Genomic DNA, 8860 nt, shown 5'->3' with positions numbered 1-8860 from the left:
ACACCGCAGTCAGGACAAGAAGAACAAAAAGAAGGACAGGAGTCAGCCCGGAGTTAAAGAAACTGTTGTGACTGTTTGACAAACTTAATGTGTTTGTGCGCTTCGGACGAGTCAGTGCAGATGATGCTGATAAAACGTGAATAAACCGTTCACTGACTGAAACGAGTGGTGTGTTGGTGTTGTTGTTCTTTCTTTTTTGTCAACGAATGCTCCTTAGCCCCAGGGCGCTAGAGGTCCGTGATGGGAGAACCTGAGTCCAAGCTCAGAATTTTACATCTGGTTTGTTAGCCCGTGGGTGCTGACAGTGTTTGTGAACTCACCCGAGTGTGTGCAGATGATTAGGGTGAAACACGAGGAGGGCAAATGAGCTGCGCCTTAACTGCTAGAATGGGGAGAGAGTTGGACCTTAACACTTGGTACTGAGTGGAATAGTACAACTGGGGTCAATTTGCTTTGAGATACCTATCCCTCTCTCCATCAAGCCACGAGGCCAAGCAGGAAGCTGGCCTCTCTCCGCCGCCTCCAAGGCCACCCTTCAAGACCCCAATTCTCTAGGTAAAACCGACCCACCCGTAGTATTGAAAAGAGGGAGATGAACGGAGAAGATCGAACCCGTTTGCAAACTGCAGACTGATCGACAAGCGAACAGGCATGCTCCGCAACCATTCGCAGAGAAATCCTCCGGTCACCTGGGCTCGGGCTACTCAATCAGCCTCACCGTCACTAACCGGTCAAGGATGCGAAAAGACCGATCGGGGTGCGCTTACTTCTGGGACACAGCCTAGCCGGTCTTCTGACTGTTCTCCCTCGCTCTTGCAAGGGGTCCTTCTTCCACCCTTTCGCAAAAGCGTTGAAGTGGGAATTGAGAAAACCACTAGTGAGACTGACCCCATGCAGGGATCTGATCTGGACACGAATCCAGAGCTCGATCTTTCTCAGCACGATCCGCCGCCCTCTTACAAAAATAAGAGCGAGAGCCACAACGTGCAGGCGGGTTATCTCCCTTGCATCCAGGAAAAGGCTAGGAAGAAGAGGAAGGAAACCACCTGTGAGAGCCGAAACTCGCAGTCCTCTTCTACCGAGCCGTCCAGCCTCCGGCACGGACAACTGGACGAAGAGGAAGCGTGTGTCTAGGGCCCTCTCGTACAAGCGGTGAAGATAGTCATGTTCCATCTCCTCACCAGCTGTTTGGAGGAGCTCCGTAAAGACGAGTGCTATGGCTGTCAGGTCGACCACCCCAGTCAGACACAGCACCCCTGTTTGTTCGAAATGGAAGAGCGGTTCGTTTGCTCCAACTTTCCCGCTCTGGTTAAAAAACTGCTGACTCCTGGATATCTTCCAGCCGTCAAAACGTTCCTGTTCATGCGCAACATTGTAGAGAAGGAGGACGAGAGGATCCAAGCGGTGACCGACACTCTGCTTTACGAACTGAGACACTACGCCTTCAACTCAGACGGCGATCCCGTGTGGACTGTTTACACAGGACTGACTGAGGCCGAGCAGATTGATCTCAAACAGCTGGAAGTTGTGTCTAAGGTTTGGGAAGGTGATCTTTCCACCTGTCCTGATTGTATAATTTGAAGAACTGGTGCGAAAAACGATTGTCACGGTAAACGTTTTTGTGTAACCTGTGGTGGGAAAAACGTCTCTCAAGATGTATCGTGAAAATAAAGAAATAAAATTCTGTTTTGAAAAAACAAAACAAAAAAAAAAGCTTGGTTCATCGTTTCATCAAGTCAAACAGACAAGCGATTAGGAGTCAGACTTATATCTGGAGCCAGAGAATCTGGCAAACCGAAATGCTGCTGCTGGGCCGCAAAAATTACATCTGAAGCCAGTCGTTGCAATTCACTTTCAAAATACCGTTCCTCACACAAGCAAGACCGGGAGCTTCTGCTTGAAGGGATTGTAGCGAAGGCACCATGCGTTGAGAGTTTCATTACCCGTTCCACCCAGGCCACACAGTGGAATACGGTCCAGACGAATGTCTCGAAGCCTAAATTCAAAACTGTCACGTACCAGAATAGGATTGTGGTGGTATGAGAATAAATCAGTAACAAAAACCAAGGTGTGTTTGTTGTATTTTATTCACATCAACACATTTTCATACATGTGAAAGCATTCGTCTAACAAGAAATTTCACAAGCAATTTAACAAGCAAACTGCCTGATTGCGCACAAGCAAAGCTATCTTTCTGGGTCAGATGCAACGCTCGTCCTGTTCATGCTGGACCCCCTCCATTTCTGCTGCTACAGCAGCCACCTGTGCATGTCGAGTTGAGCCACGAACCTATCCCCAGTACGGATCGAGCTGGCGATGTGCCCTTTCCGAGCTCGTAACACCTGTCCTCCCGCGAAACCCTGCACACTTTCCACAACGGTCATCGCGTGTCCGATCACAGTTTTCAGGAATCGCTTCGCCTCTTGGTCCTCAACGAGCTGAGCGGCCAGATTCGAGTCAAATCTGCTGTTCGCCAAAGAGGCAGCTGCGTTTCGAGTGGCCTGTTCCACCCGATGATATTCTGCTCCGTTGGCCAGGAGGGTCATTATGGACAGCACGCACTGGGGGTGGTAGGGAGACACCAGCTGGAACACGTCAAAGTCCTCATCCTGCTTCAGCGCCTGCACGACCTCCTCCACGGGGTCTCCGCCGCACTCACAGTTCACACGTCTGGTGGCCAGCAGGCCGCCCCGGATGGCCTTGTTGACGTTGATATCGTAGCCCGGGTCCCCTTCGACTCCGAGCTGCGCGGCCACGTCTTTTCTGTCCGGGAGCTGAACTGAGAACCTGTCACCCTGCCTCAAGGTCTCGTGACCCGTGTTGATCAGCTCCACTTCGTACAAGTGGGGAGCGTTCAGAAACGGTCTGTCCACGATGGAGCTGCTCACGCAGCACACGGCCACCTCCTTAAGACGGCCAATAGAATCGAGGCTGAGGCCGTGCAGCGTGGGGACATAGCGGTTGCCGTCTTTCACGAAGTGGAACAGGCCAGGAGGGAGATAATTCTTTGAGGATTCGTACTTGTAAGCTCCGTACGGGACAGACTGACTCCGAGGCTTGCTCTCACTCAGGCCGTGTGTGTACGCACGGATCGGCTCGTGTATCCTGGTCGAAGACATTTGGGTTCGAAGGGTGTGACGGAGATAAAAACACAACGACAGCTAGTCCTCGTCCGGACGACAGAGAAACTCGACCGCTCGCGAGGGCTCTGTGCAGGTGGGCGCGTTAGGGGCGTTGGGTACCTTAAGGACAATCAGAGCCGCGGCCAGCAGCTCCAGTTGCACGGGCCCCTCTTCTACGTGAGCTTTCAGCAGCCCGAACGTAAGCATGTTCAGATTCGCGTCCGAGAGGACCCCGAAGGTCTGCGAGAACCACGGGCACCACTTGATCAAGACGTAAGATCTCAAGTCGCAGCAGGACTCAGCTTCAGGAGGCTCCAGTATCTCGACTGAGCCGCCCTCTCTTCTCCTTTGAGAGACTGTAGTGCGAGCGGTGACCCGGCTCGGCTGTTGAGCGGTGGACGTTCGCGACGCAAGGAGTATCAGCTCTTCCAGCGTGAGTTTGTGCCACATGGTTCAAACAAAAGGCCTGCCTCGACAACAGTGGAGAGCAAGAGGCGAGTTCCTGCGAGGGCCCAGGCCGACGGCTCAGGCCGAGTAGTTCATCTCCACGCGTTTGCGGTAGGCCACCAGCCTCTCGTCGTAGAATACCACCCGGCCGACAGACTCTGCGAAGTTGCAGTTTGTCATCTGCAGCTTTTCCCTCCGAGTGACTCTGCTGAGTGCCACGTAAACAGATGGTTTTATGGGGGACATGGAAAAATTTCGCGGAGGGTGGTACAGCACCTCTCCGTGTATCGTACAGCCCTGACAGTCGTAGGTGTTCATGGCCAGCATGCAGGCCAGTGGGTGCGTGGTCACCGTCCAGTTTCCGCAGTGCCACTTGGAAGGTCCCACTTTGTAAAGCTGTCCGGTCCTTTCTCCTCTTACGTAGAACTCGTACGCCTGGGTCTCTTTAGCGAACTCCGTTCCGCTGATTATGCCTTCCACGTCGGGGGCCGACATCGAGTCCCTGGTGAGCTTCGTCGGTGAACGGACCTTACGAGGCGTCAGCTCACCCTGAACGGGCAGTATGCCGTTCTGTTCCATGTGCCAAAGCATCCTGACCTTGCAACCAACCCAGAGCTCGGGGTTCCTGAGGTAGTCCCTTTCGCACGGGCGCTGGCCGGCCTGGAAAAGCGCCCTGGGCATGGCAAAGAGTTTGGGTAAAGCCTGAGTCGCCTGCTGAAGGACGTTGTACCAGGCGCTGGGTCCCTTGTTCGAAGATCGGTCCTTGGTCACGCTAAGGAACACCTCCGCCTTTCGCGTTGCCTTGGCGGCGTACGCCTTCGTGTAGGTGGCGAGCTGTTGGTCCTGGTGGAAGATGCGAGTCTTGTGAGGCTCGTACTCCGGGTCCATCGCCTGTCTCTCGTTGACGAGCACCTGACTTCTGAAAATGGTCCGGGACTGCTGCGTCACCGTGTTGAACTGGAGGTAGGAGAGTGCCTCGGCGTAGCCCGGGTCTTCGAATTGCCGTCTGTTGATAAAGAGTGGGGTCGAACAGCACAGCAACGCTTCCATGCGACCGGTCTCCCAGAGACGCGGGCCCTGACCAGCCGGTTGCAACTGGGACACGCTGCCCGCCAGGATTATCAGAGGACCCCCGTCCGGACCGTAGAACAGAGCCATCACTCTGAGCATCCTTTCCAGAAGCCTGGTCGTCATCAGCCCATATTCGTCCACAACCAGCACGTTCGTACCCAAGAACGGAGGCGCATCGGTCACGGAGGTCAAACCGCAGGGCGCTCCGCGGTCTCTCATCCGAGCGAAGATCCTGCTGCAAGCGGAGCAGCTTTCTGGCCTCGGCCGCTCGCAGGAGTGTTTGTCGACTGCCTCCTTGACCTTCGACCGACGGAACGCCTGGAAGGCCACGATCGCCCCACAGTGGGTTCTCCTGTAGCGCTCGATGAAACGGTTAGTGTCGAGCTTCTCGTCCAGCAAATCCTTTTTGAGACCCATCATCTTGTGAAAAGTTAGCACCTCTGCCAGATGACCGGACTCCATCAGCGTTCCTGCAGCCTTGTTGGTCATGGCGCTCACTGCAACGCTGATCTTGAGCGCTTTCAGCTTTTTCTCCAGCAGGCCGATTGCGTACGATTTCCCGCAGCCTGCGTCTCCGCTCAGCAAGGCCACCTTCAAGCGATCGCCTCGAAACATGTGCAGCTTCACCATGCGTCGAACCCATTCCTCCTGGCAGTACTTCGAGAGGGAGAGCAAGGCCCGAGCCGCGGGTTCCTCATCCGTGATGTGAGTTTCCGCTCGGGAGCGCTTGCGGGCGCTGGGTCCGCCAGAACAATCTGCCAAGGGGACGTCGCCCCCCGTCTCATCCATCTCTCGATGCTGGACTGCGCAGTGCGCGCGTCTGCGACCGTCAAAGAAACGGCTCGATCTGTACCAGCTTCGCGAGGAGCGAGCTTTGCCCCGGTCCGCCCTGGCAAAACCGAAGCTGCGCCGCTCGATCAACGCTTCCGGTCCTCGAGCCTCCGTTCTCACCTCTCCGTTCTGCCGGGTATCTGCGTTTGATGAATGCAGACAGGGACCTGTCGATGTTCAAGGGGTCTTGAGCTTCGAGCGATCCGTCCTCCTGCCCATGATTCGGATAGGAGCTTGCGAAATGTGGGCTTTCGATGCCTTCCAGGATGGACCTGAGTACACCGTTACTCGCGCGGTCAGAACCCCTGTGAGAATCGCTGCTTTCACATGGCAGCCCTGCATTGACCGGGACAGTGACGACGCCTAGAGACTCGCGAACCTGCGTGGCCCTGCCGCGAACAGCGAAGAAAGACTCGGATGCCCTTGCGACCGTTTCTCTGAAAAGGGTGACGCTCGAGGAGTACAGGGTCTGGCTCAGTTTCACGGCAACGGTGGTGACGCCGCCCTTCCCCGTGCTGCTGAGCACGTTCAACAGCCCAGCCAGCAGCTCGACGAAGGGGGCCTGTGCTCCGTACTCAAACAGGAGCCAAGCAAAGTCCTCCGTGTCCACCTTGTCCGTGCACCTGTAGCCGTTGCCGTAGACACGGGGCCTGGTGAAGCCAAAGTGCTTTGCGTACCACTCCGGCTCCTTCTGGGAAAGCGCGATGTTGACATTTTCCAGCAGTATGCTGAACCCCGCCGATCGCCTCTCGCCCAACCTCATCTCGAACAGTTTCTGCAACACTCCAACCGGAGTTACGGCCTCCCCCGGTCTGAACATGCGATCTTCAGGCAGCGAAACCGCTAGGAAATGTCTGCCGACCCAGTCCAGGTGAAGATGAGAGCGATGCGATGATGCGCTTTCTACCACCTTGCCTTCCGCGCTGCGGGCGACGTTCTCCCTCAGCTCGACCTCGAGGGCTTTTCGGTCTTCCGAAGCACGGTGCAGAGCTTGCTTGGTCTCTTCGAGATCCCTCCTGCACACCTCTAGCTCGTAGGCCATGCGGACGATTGCCTCCTGGTCCGAGCTGCCCACTGGTGCGAAGTGTCCGCTCGACTCTCGAACGCCTGGCTGCAGGTCGACCCGTTCGCGGAGCCCTCTGCTCTCCTGCTCCATTTCCGTTCTGTCCAGAGCGCCCTTCAGCTCTGCGATCTCGCGTCTCATCGAAGCAATCATGTTCATGTGAGAACACTGGTATTCGCAAGTGTCCTCATCTTCAGCTTCTTCTCTACCCTGCTCTCCCTCGCTACGATCTCTTTTCCTCCTGCACGAGACCGTTGATCGTGTGAGCATGCCGATACTTTTTGCAAGTTAGATTTCAGATTGCAATGGATCGAGAGGGGCGAAATGTATTGCCATGTTAAGTCGAAAGTCTGTTTGTATACTTTGCTATGACCAAAAACTGCTCTGAAACGTGTGGGGCCCGGGACAGAGATGCTGACCTGCGCAAAATCTTTCATTCTGTGATGTCAGTTCGATGAAAAATAAAGTCGAGCGCTTCCGCTCTGTTTGTCAGCTTCTCTGTTTGAAACGTACCGGTTTACCCCGTGCAGGGGAGCAAACTGAGAGGCAGGCTCGATCGTGCAGTGTATGAGAAGGCAGAGGGCATCCCCGGGTCCTCTGCCTTTGAAGCAAACTCACGGGAGCCGAGCCTCAGTGCAGAGCGCAGGCAGACCCTCTATCCTCTTACGGCAAAAGAAGCTGGATGGAAAGGCTGGGTTTGTGTGAAGCGAAAAGCACGAGCTGCTCGAGGATTCGTTTTGTAACAATAAAAAACATTGTGTGCAAAAACAAAAGATTTGGTTTCGTTTGGAATTTCTGTCCTGTTTCTTATTTGACGGCCAGTAAAATCATCACAAAACAGTCGCAATGGTTTCAGATCCGGTGCTAGAAGACCAACTCTTCCTGCATTCTGTTGAGCTGTGGGCCGTTTCTCTTCAATCCCTGGGTTCGATCCCTAATCCAAGTTGTAATAAAAACGTCATCATACAAAAGAATTCTGGATGCGTTTAGATTCTCTGTCCTGTTTTGGTTTTATTTCACACCCATTGAAAACCTCACAGGACATTCACAATAGCATAGCAGGGGGGCAGCTCCAAGACCAACTTTCTCTTCATTCTGCTGAGCTCCGTGCCATTTCGGTTCCAGGCTGGCTAAGGATGTGATTCTGACAGCTGGGGTGAAAAAAAAAAAAAAAAAACCTTTCCGAACACAAGCGTTCTGTCTTTAAAGCAAACTCAAGGGAACCGAGCCTCAGTGCAGCGCGCAGGCCGATCCTCTCCCCTATGACTGCTCGTGAAGCTCTATGGAAAGGCCTGGCTTGTGTGAAGCGAAAAGCACGAGCGGATCTGCATGGAGTAACACCACAGAGCGCTGTGTCAGGGGGGGACCAACGGAGAGGAAGGCTGGAGCCTTTCGCGTCTGAGAAACACACGCAGCCCGCATCTGCAGGGGAGCAAACTATGAGGCAGGGTCGATCGTGCAGTATATGAGAGGCAGAGGGCATCCCCGGGTGGTCTGTCTTTGAAGCAAACTCAAGGGAACCGAGCCTCAGTGCAGAGCGCAGTGTGTGTGTGTGTGTGTGTGTTTGTGTGAGAGAGAGAGAGCATTTACATGGACATGTTTGTGGATAAATAACTCTGTGATTTTCAAAGAGGGAACTACTTTTATTTCATAAAAGCACACTTTGAAACAAAACAGAACATCGTACAAAAACAGTAAAAACGAAGACAGAAAAATATTAATCTGTGATCACGACCTAATGTTCTGTGTTCATTCTGAGATCCAAGACCTAATTTCTACGAAGCTTTGAACTTCCAGAATTTAAACAAGAGAGAAAAACTGTTAAGATTAGGCAAGTAAAGAAGTCTTCCTGGAGTCTTATTAAATCGGGAAGTAATCGTGGAACGGAGCAGGTGGCTTCCTCAGGCGCACAGGTAACACCTTCCCTGCTCTCCCGCCAGCTACCTTGGTAGACACATCCTCCGATGGCACCTTGGATGGCTTTTTTGGGATCTTTTGAAGAAAATGGCAAACAAGGACAGGGAAAAACATTTGTTTTTACATGTGTTTTATAACATTTACAAATATTGAAATCAAAATGTCTTGCAAAGGCCTTAAGTTTTCTTTTTTCTTTTTTAAAAAATCAAAGGAAGAAGGGCAATACTTCACCTGTTCACCTGTCTTCAGATCCACAAACCTATCGGTCTGAACGCTTCTGTCAGGCGCAGTAAGAGAAACCATCTGAAAAAGTGGGCTGCGCGAATCCCGGGCCGGTCGTCCCGTCCTGGACAGCCTCTGGGTGAGGACCGCCCCACGCGGCTGAGTCCCCGGCATCATAGCTCCACAT

Source organism: Oryzias latipes, chromosome 3, assembly GCF_053564925.1.
Source record: "Oryzias latipes strain Hd-rR chromosome 3, Olatipes_Hd-rR_3.1".
NCBI lineage: Eukaryota > Metazoa > Chordata > Actinopteri > Beloniformes > Adrianichthyidae > Oryzias > Oryzias latipes.
This window is presented reverse-complemented; position numbering follows the sequence as displayed.